A 14,056-nucleotide genomic window follows, 5' to 3' on the forward strand; every position below is an offset into this window, starting at 1 on the left:
GCTGCCGACGTGCGCTACGTCTCGTGTGTGCATCGAGCTTGAGGGCGTTCGAGCGAATGCTCAGGAGTTGCGAGGCGTAGGCGGGGTGGCGTGTAGGCCGCGCTAGGCGGGCGAGCTGGCCGTCGGAGGCGGGGGCGGGCGGTCACGCCTACTCCAGAGAAGGTAGTTCCTACGCCGGATCCCACAGCCGAGCTGGCCGGGTAACGGGTTGCTGGGGAAGAATTGGAGTCCCTTGGTACGGAGGTCAGTTTGCATTGCACGTGAGTCGCGGGGCTTTCTTTAAAGCGGTGGGAGGGATCCCTGGGTGGCGCAGCGGTTTGGCGCCTGCCTTTGGCCCAGGGCACGATCCTGGAGACCCGGGATCGAATCCCACGTCGGGCTCCCGGTGTATGGAGCCTGCTTCTCCCTCTGCCTGTGTCTCTGCCTCTCTCTCTCTCACTGTGTGCCTGTCATAAATTTAAAAAAAAAGTTTATCAAGGAAGATGGCCCGCATGTAATCTACCAGTAATCACTAATAATTGAAGTGTTGAAGTTAAATCTGACCATACCTATATACTGTGTGGAGGCCGAGAAAATTAAGGCCATTCCACCTCAAGTTTAGCGTTAGCACAAGTACAGCCATCCCAGGCCCCTGTGAATAAGAGCTGCAACTCTACAGGAAAAACCGCAGAATGCCCTTGACAGAGACAGAAAGTCCCATGTTGGAATGAAAACAGAAATTCCTCCAGCTCTTCTGAAAATCCCCTAGACCAGCCCATCAAAACCCAGCTGTAACCCACCTCGGGGTCCAAGTCCCTGCTCCACTGTGTCGGGTGTACTTGGACCCAAGCTCGAGCTTGCTAATAAACCCTCGCGTACTTGCATCGGTGTCGGCTCCTCGGTGGTTTTCTCGGATTCGCAATCTTGGGCACAACAGCTGAGAGTGGGGAGTGGGATTAGCTGGAAATCTGTAACTGTAGGGAATCAGTACCTTTTTTCAGTTGCATTCAGTAGCAATATGTTATTCTAGGAAACTTAGGTGTCAAGTCCTTGTGAAAACCATTGTCCAGTCCTCCTGAAGTCAGTGCTGGCTGTACTTGGAAAACTTGAATCCAACTGTTGTTTCCTTTCACTTTTCTTTCACTTTGACAGCAAATAAGTGACCTCGGCGAACCTTTTCAAAAAGTGTAGCGGCCACTGCCACAGCTTTCGAAGCACTAGCCCAGGAACCGGCATCCAGAACTGAGAAATAGACTATTGCTTTATAGCCGAATTCAGTTTTTGAGTTGACTCCACTAGCAGCATCTTTTTATTTATTTATTTAATTTTTATTTTTTAAGAGATTTTATTTATTCACTCACAAGAGACACACAGAGAGGGGCAGAGACACAGGCAGAGGGAGAAGCAGAGGTTCCCTGCAGGGAACCCGATGCGGGACTCGATCCCGGGACTCCAAGATCACGCCCTGGGCTGAGGGCAGGCGCCAAACGGCTGAGCCGCCCAGGCGTCCTAGCATCTTTATTTTTATGACAAAATACGTGGAAACGGTTTTCAAATTTTGGAAAAAGTGGAGGGAATGACTATAGCTGATTTCATTTCTTCAAAATATTTTTCTCGGGCAGCCCGGGTCGCTCAGCGGTTTGGCGCCGCCTTCAAGCCCGGGTGTGATTCTGGAGTCCCGGGATCCAGTCCCACGTCGGGCTCCCTACATGGAGCCTGCTTCTCCCTCCCTGCCTCTCTCTCTCTCTGTGTGTGTGTGTGTGTGTGTCTCATGAATAAATGAGTAAAGCTTTAAAAAAAAAATTTTTTTTTTCTCCTAAGGAACCCAACCACAGGATCTTGGGAATCTTCATGCAGTGTTTTCAGTGGTTTTGCCTGTTCTGTAAAACCTGAAGCCTACTGTCTGTCTACAATACCCTAGTAGTCCACCAATTTTTAATTTTTTTTATTGTTTTGGTAGCATACCAAACTTTGAGTTTGGTGACTTTGAGACTGTAACTTTGTAACGCTTTGCAGGCCTTAGCTGACATGTCCTAAATGTTATACTTCAGTTTCACAATTATTGCAATGCGGAGGCCCTTTGAAGCAAGGGATTGTAACAAAGCCCAAATGCCCATATCACGTTGGCTCACCCAGGGATCCCCTAAATAAATAAATCTTTTAAAAAAGAATGGGCTCCTTACAACCAGGCATAGTTACCAAAAAAAAAAAAAAGCAATTCCATACATTGCCGATACCTCCTCACTCTCCCTCTTTACAAACAGCTCCCACCTACTGCCCCCTGCAGACAGCCTCTCCTCTGCTATCCTGCCACTGCTCCCTTGTGCTGTATTCCATAAACTTCTGTCTCCTTTGTTCTGTCTCAGTGTCTATCACTGCCTGAGCCACCTGTTTCCACCAAAATGCCGCCCCATATTTGTGGGCCCCCATCTGATCTGGACAGACACCACAAGGGATGCTGTGAGTTATGAGGGTGGAGAAAGATAGGAAGCCAGAAATATTGCAGGTGACAGGTCTTTCTCTTCAATAACCTCTCTCTCATTTGAAATGGGTAAGCCGGGATCCCTGGGTGGCGCAGCGGTTTGGCGCCTGCCTTTGGCCCGGGGCGCGATCCTGGAGAACCGGGATCGAATCCCACGTCGGGCTCCCGGTGTATGGAGCCTGCTTCTCCCTCTGCCTGTGTCTCTGCCTCTCTCTATCTGTGTGATTGTCATAAATAAATAAAAATAAATAAAAAATATTGAAATGGGTAAGCCTATGAGAATTCAGATGTGTAGACTGAAGAGGGTTCCTTTGACTTGAATAAGTTAATGCATTTGTAGAAGTCCTTAGAAGAGCCTCATCCCAAGTGAATGCATTATTGCATGTGTAGGATTAGTATCATTCTAAGAGGAAAGTTAAAAATTATTTGAATAGGGATGTCTGGGTGGCTCAGGGCGTGATCCCAGGATCCAGGATCGAGTCCCATATTGGGCTTCTTGCAGGGAGCCTACTTCTCCCTCTACCTATGTCTCTGCCTCTCTCTGTGTGTCTCTCATAAATTAATAAATAAATAAATAAATAAATAAATAAATAAAATCTCTTAAAAATTATTTGAATAGACAGAAAAATTGAGAACGATGGAAGAGGAACTGTGAGGATGGCAGTTTCTCTCTCACAAAACCATCTTCCTCTTTTCTCTGTTGCCCCTGCTCCCTCTGGTCCTCCTGCATCCCTTTATCCCTTCCAGCTTCAAATCAAATCCTAGGGAGAGAGAAAAAGATGAAGGCACAACTTCTTTACTGGTAATAAGTCACCTGCTCTGTTTGAGGGCACAGATTCGTGTGCCTCCAGTCCTAGCCATGTCATGTCAGTTCAGGTTCCAGCTCCAAGAGATCCTCGCCATACATACCATATAGTTAGGAGTAGAGTTGACTGGAGATGATTAGAGCATAATTGAGACTTGGAAGAAAGACTGTGTCTCCCATGAAGGCCAAAGGATGGAGAATAGCTGTACTACTCACTTAGAGAAAGGCAAACCAGAAGCTTAGGCTATAAATTCAATATGGGAAAAGAAACCAACATTCTGTATTTTTCTTTTTCTGATGTGAAGTAAACCAGCCCTTCAAATCCAGATTAAGAGCAAAGCTAGGGACACATGGGTGGCTCAGCAGTTCAGCATCTGCCTTCGGCCCAGGGTGTGATCCCAGAGTCCCAGAATCAAGTCCCACATCAGGTTCCCTGCACGGAGCCTGCTTCTCCCTCTGCCTGTGTTTCTGTCTCTCTCTCCGTGTCTCTCATGAATAAATAAATAGAATCGTTTAAAAAAAAAAAAAGCAAAGCTAAAAACCATTGAGAAACAACTCAGCCTCCACCATCTCATCCTTCACATGCCCTTCTGACCAACTGTTATCATTCAAAAGCTGCTTTTTCTGTATCCCAGGAAGGCTGCCAAAGTTTACAGTGTGTTTCCACTTAACAGCTCCACTGGTGGGGATGTGCACGGGCTGCTCTCTGTGGAATTCTACAACCAGAAGACTTGGCTCCTTGGATGGAGCAAGCACACTGGGGACTATGTGACTTACCACACCAAGGAGTATTCAAGACCAAGGGAAGCCAACTCTCTGCCACGTCCTCTCCCACCCCCAATGTGGAAGAACTGAGAGCTTTAGAGAACTATCCAGAGGCAAATTGAAGCCTTTACTGCTACAGGTAAGCTAGTAGAAATTACAGTGGTGTGCCACAATACCTCAAGTTCCATACTAATTTCCATCAGCAATTTGCTAATTGAAAATTTTCAGAATGGGGCACCCCCCGGTGGCTCAGCAGTTTAGCGCTGCCTTGGGCCCAGGGTGTGATCCTGGAGACCTGGGATAGAGTCCCACATCGGGCTCCCTGCATGGAGCCTGCTTCTCCCTCTGCCTGTGTCTGTGCCTCTCTCTCTGTGTGTCTCTCGTGAATGAATAACAATCTTTAAAAAAAAATTTCTCAGAATGTACAGCGGCAAGGATCCAGGTGCAAATCAGAAGTGCTATCAATCTAATTACCTTTCTCTCAGCTCTCATACTGACTATCCAAACTCAAGTCAGGGTGGTGGCAGGATGGCAAGGGCACACTGTTGTTCAGATCTCCTCAGCAGCTGTACAGTTTGGGGACAATTTTTTTTAAAGATTTTATTATTTATTCATGAGAGATACAAATAGAGAGGCAGAGACATAGGCAGAGGGAGAAGCGGGAAGCCTGATGTGGGACTTGATCCTAGGACCCTGAGATCCCAACTTGAGCCTAAGGCAGATGCTCAAACACTGAGCCACTCAGGTGCCCATTTTGGGAACATCTAAAGGAAGAACGAAGGGCAGCCCAGGTGGCTCAGCGGTTTAGCGCCACCTTCAGCCCAGGGCGTGATCCTGGAGACCCAAGATCGGATCCCACGTCCAGCTCCCTGCGTTGAGCCTGCTTCTCCCTCTGCCTCTCTCTCTCTGTGCCTCTCATGAATAAATAAATAAAATCTTTAAAAAGAATGAAGGAAGGGCACCTGGTTGGCTCAGTGACTTGATTTCAGCTCAGGTCATGATCTCAGGGTTGTGGGAATTGAGCCCTGTGTCAGGCTCCATGATGAGAATGGAGCCTAGTTAAGGTTCTCTCCCTCTCTCTCTGCTCCTCCAGCTTTAAAATAAACAAATAAATCTTTAAAAAAAAGAAGAAGAAGAAATGAAGGAATTTAAAACTGTTGTGGGACGCCTGGGTGGCTGAGCAATTGAGCGTCTGCCTTCAGCTCAGGGCATGATCCTGGGGTCCAGGGATAGAGTCCCACATCAAGCTTCCTGTGGGGAGCCTGCTTCTTCCTCTGCCTATGTCTCTCATGAATAAATAAATAAAATCATTTAAATGAATGAATGAATTAAAAAAACTGCTGTTGTTACCTGCTCAGAAAAATAAGAGATTAATCCCTACTCTGGAAAACCTATGAAGAGAGCAAAAGAAGGAAAAGCTATATGTATGTTATTAGTGGGACAGGATGGACATAGGAAGAGGGTTGTAGAAAAACTCCAGAGGGACGCCTGGGTGGCTCAGCGGTTGAGCATCTGCCTTCAGCTCAGGGTGTGATCCCAGACCTGGGATCGAGTCTCACATCAGGTTCCCTGCATTGAACCTGTTTTTCCCTCTGCCTGTGTCTCTGCCTCTCTGTGTGCCTCTCATGAATAAAATATTTTTAAAAAAGAAAAAAAATAGTAAATGGTTCAAAATTGACTGAGAAAATCTCTGAGGTAGGAACTGGTTAGCCAACTACATGCACCAAAAACTTTTCTTGGGGGTGCCTAGGTGGCTCAGTCGGCTCGGACTTTTGATTTTGGCTCAGTTCATGATCTCAGAACTGGTAGAATCGAGTCCCAAGACAGGTTCCATGCTGAGCATGGAGCCTGCTGAAGGTACTTTCCCCCTCTCTCTGCTCCCCCCCAACTTCTTCTCTCTTGCTCTCTCTCATAAATAAATAAATAAATAAATAAATAAATAAATAAATAAATAAATAATAAGTTAAAAAAAAAAAAACAACTTTTCCTTGGCCTAATAGAGCCTTACCTTTTCTGCTAGATACTGGTACTGCATATTCTGTAGTTTCCTGGAAATGTCTTACTTTCCAGCTGGTCAGAGATCAATATAGGTTGTTGGTTTTTCAGGTCACCTTTCTAGTTGTTCTTTCCTCTGCAGTTCCTATATAGATAGACCTTCTGAGGAACGTGTTTTTACTTTGTTCTGATTCTCCTGTTAACCTGCTGGGGAAGACTTGCTGTGCAAACTAAAGCCTACCATACCCTATATTATAGATGAAATATTTGTGAAGCTCCCTGGAGAAAAAAGTCCCTAATTTGCTATGTGCCTTCTGAAAGAAAAGAGGTATGGCAGACAATGATAATCTCACAGAGCACTGGAAAGGAACTCAGAGTTGAAAGAAACTGGTGTACAGAGTTGGGTTTAGGGAATAATGGTACTGATTTAATTAAAGATATAGAGTAAATGAAAATAACTGAGGGATTCCTGGGTGGCGCAGTGGTTTAGCGCCTGCCTTTGGCCCAGGGCGCGATCCTGGAGACCCGGGATCGAGTCCCACGTCGGTCTCCCGGGGCATGGAGCCTGCTTCTCCCTCTGCCTGTGTCTCTGCCTCTCTCTCTCTCTGTGACTATCATAAATAAATAAAAATTTTAAAAAATTATAAAAAAAGGAAAGAAAATAACTGAAAGGATAAACCAAACTCAGGTGTAAAATGATATCCTTTGTCAAGAACTCAATCAGAAGGGAAAAAAACTGAAAACCAACCAACCAAACAACACAAAAAACAGTGATGAAAGAATTAGAAAAACAAGGTATTTTAATAATTTTAAAAGAGCAGTCTATAAGGAAGTAATTTAATTTGATAAAATAGTTGACTAATATGTAGATTTGTATAAGATCTTAGAAAAGTTGGTATCCCTGGGTGGCTCACTGGTTTAGTGCCTGCCTTCACCCAGGGTGTGATTCTGGAGTCCCCGGGGATCGAGTCTCACATTGGGCTCCCTGCATGGAGCCTGTTTCTCCCTTTGCCTGTGTCTCTCTGCCTCTCTCTATGTCTGTCATGAATAAATAAATAAAAGAAAAAGAAAAGAAAAAAAAACTTACTACTCTATTAACATGGACTCCTGTAGTTTCTAACTTTGCAATTATTTTGACTTGAAGTATTGTCAACTACAAACCTTATTTCTGTAGTTGATCTATGTTCTGCTTTTTCCTTCCCTCTGGTGGACTAGTCTAAATCATTTTTGCTTTTACTTGTGGAATCCATGCAAATAATTTCTCAAGGAAATCAGGACTCCAATTTTCTCTAGTCCTTTACAGGAACACTTAGAGAAATTTGTCCCACCAGAGGGATTTATAATTAAACAATAGGTAAATGATGCATGCGCTGGTAGCCTCCCAAACTAAAGCCCAATGTGAAATGGGCATTTGGGCTTTGTTACAATCCCTTGCTTCAAAGGGCCTCCGCATTGCAATAATTGTGAAACTGAAGTATAACATTTAGGACATGTCAGCTAAGGCCTGCAAAGCGTTACAAAGTTACAGTCTCAAAGTCACCAAACTCAAAGTTTGGTATGCTACCAAAACAATAAAAAAAATTAAAAATTGGTGGACTACTAGGGTATTGTAGACAGACAGTAGGCTTCAGGTTTTACAGAACAGGCAAAACCACTGAAAACACTGCATGAAGATTCCCAAGATCCTGTGGTTGGGTTCCTTAGGAGAAAAAAAAAATTTTTTTTTTAAAGCTTTACTCATTTATTCATGAGACACACACACACACACACACAGAGAGAGAGAGAGGCAGGGAGGGAGAAGCAGGCTCCATGTAGGGAGCCCGACGTGGGACTGGATCCCGGGACTCCAGAATCACACCCGGGCTTGAAGGCGGCGCCAAACCGCTGAGCGACCCGGGCTGCCCGAGAAAAATATTTTGAAGAAATGAAATCAGCTATAGTCATTCCCTCCACTTTTTCCAAAATTTGAAAACCGTTTCCACGTATTTTGTCATAAAAATAAAGATGCTAGGACGCCTGGGCGGCTCAGCCGTTTGGCGCCTGCCCTCAGCCCAGGGCGTGATCTTGGAGTCCCGGGATCGAGTCCCGCATCGGGTTCCCTGCAGGGAACCTCTGCTTCTCCCTCTGCCTGTGTCTCTGCCCCTCTCTGTGTGTCTCTTGTGAGTGAATAAATAAAATCTCTTAAAAAATAAAAATTAAATAAATAAATAAAAAGATGCTGCTAGTGGAGTCAACTCAAAAACTGAATTCGGCTATAAAGCAATAGTCTATTTCTCAGTTCTGGATGCCGGTTCCTGGGCTAGTGCTTCGAAAGCTGTGGCAGTGGCCGCTACACTTTTTGAAAAGGTTCGCCGAGGTCACTTATTTGCTGTCAAAGTGAAAGAAAAGTGAAAGGAAACAACAGTTGGATTCAAGTTTTCCAAGTACAGCCAGCACTGACTTCAGGAGGACTGGACAATGGTTTTCACAAGGACTTGACACCTAAGTTTCCTAGAATAACATATTGCTACTGAATGCAACTGAAAAAAGGTACTGATTCCCTACAGTTACAGATTTCCAGCTAATCCCACTCCCCACTCTCAGCTGTTGTGCCCAAGATTGCGAATCCGAGAAAACCACCGAGGAGCCGACACCGATGCAAGTACGCGAGGGTTTATTAGCAAGCTCGAGCTTGGGTCCAAGTACACCCGACACAGTGGAGCAGGGACTTGGACCCCGAGGTGGGTTACAGCTGGGTTTTGATGGGCTGGTCTAGGGGATTTTCAGAAGAGCTGGAGGAATTTCTGTTTTCATTCCAACATGGGACTTTCTGTCTCTGTCAAGGGCATTCTGCGGTTTTTCCTGTAGAGTTGCAGCTCTTATTCACAGGGGCCTGGGATGGCTGTACTTGTGCTAACGCTAAACTTGAGGTGGAATGGCCTTAATTTTCTCGGCCTCCACACAGTATATAGGTATGGTCAGATTTAACTTCAACACTTCAATTATTAGTGATTACTGGTAGATTACATGCGGGCCATCTTCCTTGATAAACTTTTTTTTTAAATTTATGACAGGCACACAGTGAGAGAGAGAGAGGCAGAGACACAGGCAGAGGGAGAAGCAGGCTCCATACACCGGGAGCCCGACGTGGGATTCGATCCCGGGTCTCCAGGATCGTGCCCTGGGCCAAAGGCAGGCGCCAAACCGCTGCGCCACCCAGGGATCCCTCCCACCGCTTTAAAGAAAGCCCCGCGACTCACGTGCAATGCAAACTGACCTCCGTACCAAGGGACTCCAATTCTTCCCCAGCAACCCGTTACCCGGCCAGCTCGGCTGTGGGATCCGGCGTAGGAACTACCTTCTCTGGAGTAGGCGTGACCGCCCGCCCCCGCCTCCGACGGCCAGCTCGCCCGCCTAGCGCGGCCTACACGCCACCCCGCCTACGCCTCGCAACTCCTGAGCATTCGCTCGAACGCCCTCAAGCTCGATGCACACACGAGACGTAGCGCACGTCGGCAGCACGGCTCTCAGCCCACCAGAAAAGAAAGAGCTGCTGCTCCCGGGAGAACGGCGAGAGGAAGCGCTGTCGTGCGGACAAGCCCACACCCTCCCCGCGACTACCGGAGGAGAAGAGCGTAGGAGAACGCGGCGGGAGGAGAGCACGAGCGAGCGACACAGAACGCGAAACCAGCCAAAACCGTCTTTCTTTCCACTGAGAAAAAGCCAGGGGAAAGCGCGAACGCAGTCCCCCACTACCACAAATTATGCAGTCGAGTTTCCCACATTTGGGGAAATCGCAGGGGTCAGCACATCCGGAGTGCAATGGATAAGCCTCGCCCTGGGAAAACCACCTTCGTGATCATGGTATCTCCCCTGCCAGGTAAGTATGAGTTGCTCCCCACCCCGACGCACACACCCTCGCGCTCGCCCCACTCCTTACACACGGTCACTTCACGCCCGCCGCCTCCGCACCCCGGCTCCCCGCGCCACCCCCGCTGACACCGGTGCCCACCCCACGCACCGCCTCCGGCGCCTTTGTCTCGCCCCACGCGGGCTCCGCGGGCCCCGGCGCTGCCGGAACCAGCGGCCTCTGCGCGCCTGCTCATCTGCATACGCCACGCCTCCGTCGTGACGTTTCCCCCCCCTCCCCCCAGTCCGGTCCCCGGCTCTGGGACGTCCCAGTCTTTGGCCGCGGCGGCGGCGGCGGACGCCTGGAGGGCAGGGGGCCGGGGTGGGGGTCGGGCGGCCGGGAGGCGGCACCCGGATCGGAGACCCGAGAAGGAAGGCGGGGTCCGCTGGAGCCCCGCGGGAGCGGTGGCGGCTCAGGGCTGGGGTTCGGTCTCGCCTTCCTTTCGGCACGAAGAACGTTTCAGCCCATTTTTGTCCTCGCGTGTTCGAAACTCATTTGCAAATACAACCGAAAACTCAGGAAAGGCCTTTCCGCCGGCTGAGCCGCAGTGCCAAGCCGCCCGAATGAGAATGCCCGGCGACGTTCACTTACGGCGGCGTCTCTCTGAGTGAAAGTGCTTCTTCAGAACGTGCGGTAGTGGCCTGATGCAGTAAACGCCGGAAGGAAAGCCACGGTGCTAAGTCTGCAAGCAAGAAGCGGAAGGCAAGCGTTAAACGGTGCCCTTCCAGCGCAGCGGGTCGCGTGTCTCCCGGGAGCCCCAGCGGGCAGTCGGGGGCTGGCGCCCTTCAGCCTCCTCCTGCCCCCCAGCACCCACTCGGGGCGGCCCCACCCGGTGCCCTCTGGCGCTTTCTGACTTGGACCCTGTCAAAGATAATCGCAGCAGACAATAGTTCAGGTGACAGGAGGGGAAAGAGCTGAGCTCCGTCCCCAATCGTGCAGAGCTGATGTGGCCGTTTGGCAGCAAGAACGCGGGAAAGGGGGCTCAGGCCAGTCGGAGAAGTGAAAAGTTCCCGATGGGGGAGGTCAGTACAACTGCTGGTAGGCAGCTGGGTTAGTGAGCTGGCAGCTACGGAAGTGGGGATGCTCTCCTCCCTCGGGGACACGGAGGTGGGCCCTGTCCTTCCCCCACCACCCTTCAGATGCCCTCAGAAAGAGGGCTTGGGGGCCTGTGTCAGCTGTTTCACGGATCTCTCCGCTGGCGGTCCATCTTAGGGGCAGAACCTTGTGCTGCTACAAGGTATGCTGGAGTCTGGTCAAATCTCAGCGAAGGACACAGTCTGGAGGGGTGGTTCTGTGCGGAGGGAGTTCTGCAGTTCTCAACCTAAGAGATCCTGCTTCCGTGATCCAACAAGATAACTCCACACCTCCCCCTGACTGAACCCTGGCTCTTGGCCCCGGCCCCCTCTTTTATATTCTCTCTCTCTCTTTTTCCCCCCCTCTTTCATATTCTCATCTCCTCTTTGATGACACTGAGAGTTTGTCCACTTGACAACTGTTTGTTGAGTATATAGGCTGTGCCAGATGCTTCGGGAATTGGTGCCAGAAGGGCCTCTTGGTGCTCATCATATTTTGTAGAAGGGGCAGGGGGAGCGGGAGAAAACCGCCAGTGGACACACTAGGTAATTCAGTGGGGTTGTGAGGGGTTAGGAGCTGTGAAAAGCCAACGTTGAGGAGGGAGAGGGCATCAGGAGTTGAGTGGGGGGCAGGCTGCTGTGGAAAAGGAAGCGGGGTGATCAGAAGAGGTTACAGTGAGACGGTGCTGTATGAGCAAAGGCTTGAAGGGGGTGAGGCAATCCGTCATGGCTCCCTGGGGAGAAGCACCCAGAGCGCAGAGATGGGCTAGAGCAAAGGCCCGGGTAGGAGTGTGTGTGACTAGCAAGGGGGCCTCGGGACCAGAGCATCCTTGAAGAATTGTACAAAATTAAGTCAGAGAGGGGACTAGGTGGGGGTAAGATCATGAGGGTCTTGTAGATCATCGTCAGACTGTTTTCTTATGGCCTTCCTTCCTTCCTTCCTTCCTTCCTTCCTTCCTTCCTTCCTTCCTTCCTCCTTCTTTGAGAGAGAGCGAGAGAGCGCGAGTGAGCAAGAAAGAGAAACGGGGAAGGGCAGGGGCAGAGGGAGGAGAGAGAAACGTAAGCAGTTCCATGCTCAGCGCAGAGCCCATCACAGGGCTCGATCTCATGACTCTCAGCTCATAACATAAGCCGAAATCGAGTCGGACGCTTTACCCACTGGGCCACTCAGGCGCCCCTGCGTGGATAGTGTTTTTATTCCACTTGGAAATCAGCTATTTGGATGTTCCAATACTGCTTTAACCGCCTCACCTCTTGGCGTCTCAGTTCCGCCTGGAAATCCACCGCAGGTACTGGCTGCTGCGCAGATCCCCTTGGGCACCGACGGCAGACACTCTTGGACTTCCACCTCTGCTAGTGCCGTTCGGGAGTCCAGCCCCGTGTAAGGGGTCCCCTGGCCTTTCCCCAGAACGGACCGTCAGGCATCTCAAGCGCCCTCTCCACTCGTTGCAGGCCATTGTTAACACTTTATTTCTGAGTGAATCAAAAGAAACCCTTTTATGTGTTTGTTGTGTCTATTTTAAGTAGGCTCTAGATGGGGGTGCCTGGCTTGCTCAGTCACCTGAATATGGGACTCTTTTTTTTTTTTAAAGATTTATTTATTTATTTATGATAGACAGAGGGGGGCGCAGAGACACAGGAGGAGGGAGAAGCAGGCTCCATGCAGAGAACTCAACGTGGGACCCGATCCCGGGACTCCAGGATCGCGCCCTGGGCCAAGGGCAGGCGCCAAACCGCTGAGCCACCCAGGGATCCCCCTGAATATGGGACTCTTGATCTCATCTCGGGTGGTGAGTTAGAGCCCCATGTAGGGTGCAGAGACTACTTATAAATAAAAATCACACCAAAAAAGTAAGCTCCACACCCAATGGGCGGAGTGGGGGTGGGGGGCGGGGAGTGGCGATCTCACTGCCCCAAGATCAAGAGTTACCTGCTCTAGAGACTGATCCAGCCAGGCACCCCTGAACTGATAGGTTTTGAGCAGAGGAATGGCTTGATCTGAATCCTCCACTTCCCGCTCCCCATTATTATTTTTTTAAACAATAGGAATAGTAAATACATAAAATAAAGATAAGAAATCTCGCCGCAGGGGCGAAAGCAAAGAAATCAATCAAGGATGCTATTGGCTGGGCAGCCAGCCCCGGTGGCGCAGCGGTTTAGCGCCGCCTGCAGCCCAGGGTTTGATCCTGGGGACCGTGGGTCAAATCCCACGTCGGGCTTCCTGCACGGGGCCTTTTTTTTTTTTTTTTTTAAGGATGCTATTGGCTTTGAAGGGCGGGCGGCATAGCCAGAAAATGTCATTTTGGCCTAAGGATCATTTTGAACTAAAGGCATTTAAACACCCAGCAGGTAGTGAGGCGGTCGCAGCCGCCTACCTGGTGCGCGCCTTGTGGGGTCCCGGGAGGGGGGGCCTCCCTCCCTCCCCCACCGCCCGCGTGGGGCTCGCCGGCTCGCCAGCGCGCCCCCCCACCCCCGGAACCGGGTCGTCCCCACCGGTAGAAAGCGGAGCCGGGAGGGGGACTGAGGCAGCGGGCGAGAGCGCGAGCCCAGGCCGCGGACAGTCGTCGACCCGGGAGGCCGGCCCGGGCCGGGCAGCTGCCGAGCGCAGGCACTCGCTGCCCCGCGGGGACAGCGGCGCGGCGGGCGGCGCGGGGGCGGCTCCTTTCGCAGCGGCTCCCACCGCGCCGCGAGGCAGGCGGGGGCGGCGGCACGCCAGGGCGGTGGCCTCCGTCACTTGGAGAAACGGTAACGACCCAGGCGTGTGAGCGCGCACCCTTCGGTAGCTCAGCTGGTAGAGCGGAGGACTGTAGGCTGGCTAGGCGCGGACATCCTTAGGTCGCTGGTTCGATTCCGGCTCGAAGGAGGTGCCTGACGCTTTTGCGCCCTCCGGGAAGCCACGGCCTCTGCCCCGCGCCGGCCCTGGCAGCCTGGCGTCGTCGTCTTCCCCCAGGCCCAGGTCGGGGGAACCTTTAGGGGACAGCCCCCTGCTCAGCCGCGCGTGTGCTGTCGCCAGGGGCACACGCCTGCGCCTTCTTCCCGCAGCCTACCTACACGCGCGTCCCCGCGCC

General features: G+C 50.6%; 2 non-coding genes across 2 annotated transcripts; one reads left to right on the forward strand and one right to left on the reverse strand.

Moving 5' to 3' along the window:
- Positions 1-9,729: 9,729 nt before the first annotated feature.
- Positions 9,730-9,893, reverse strand: LOC129499606 (U1 spliceosomal RNA). The gene has a single exon (XR_008662426.1). It is a non-coding gene; the product is annotated as a U1 spliceosomal RNA (small nuclear RNA).
- Positions 9,894-13,761: 3,868 nt separating this feature from the next.
- Positions 13,762-13,851, forward strand: TRNAY-GUA (transfer RNA tyrosine (anticodon GUA)). The gene is given in 2 exon segments: positions 13,762-13,798; positions 13,816-13,851. It is a non-coding gene; the product is annotated as a tRNA-Tyr (tRNA).
- Positions 13,852-14,056: the final 205 nt, after the last annotated feature.

The sequence above is a fragment of the Nyctereutes procyonoides genome, unplaced genomic scaffold, assembly GCF_905146905.1.
Source record: "Nyctereutes procyonoides isolate TBG_1078 unplaced genomic scaffold, NYPRO_anot_genome, whole genome shotgun sequence".
NCBI classification, from domain to species: Eukaryota; Metazoa; Chordata; class Mammalia; order Carnivora; family Canidae; genus Nyctereutes; species Nyctereutes procyonoides.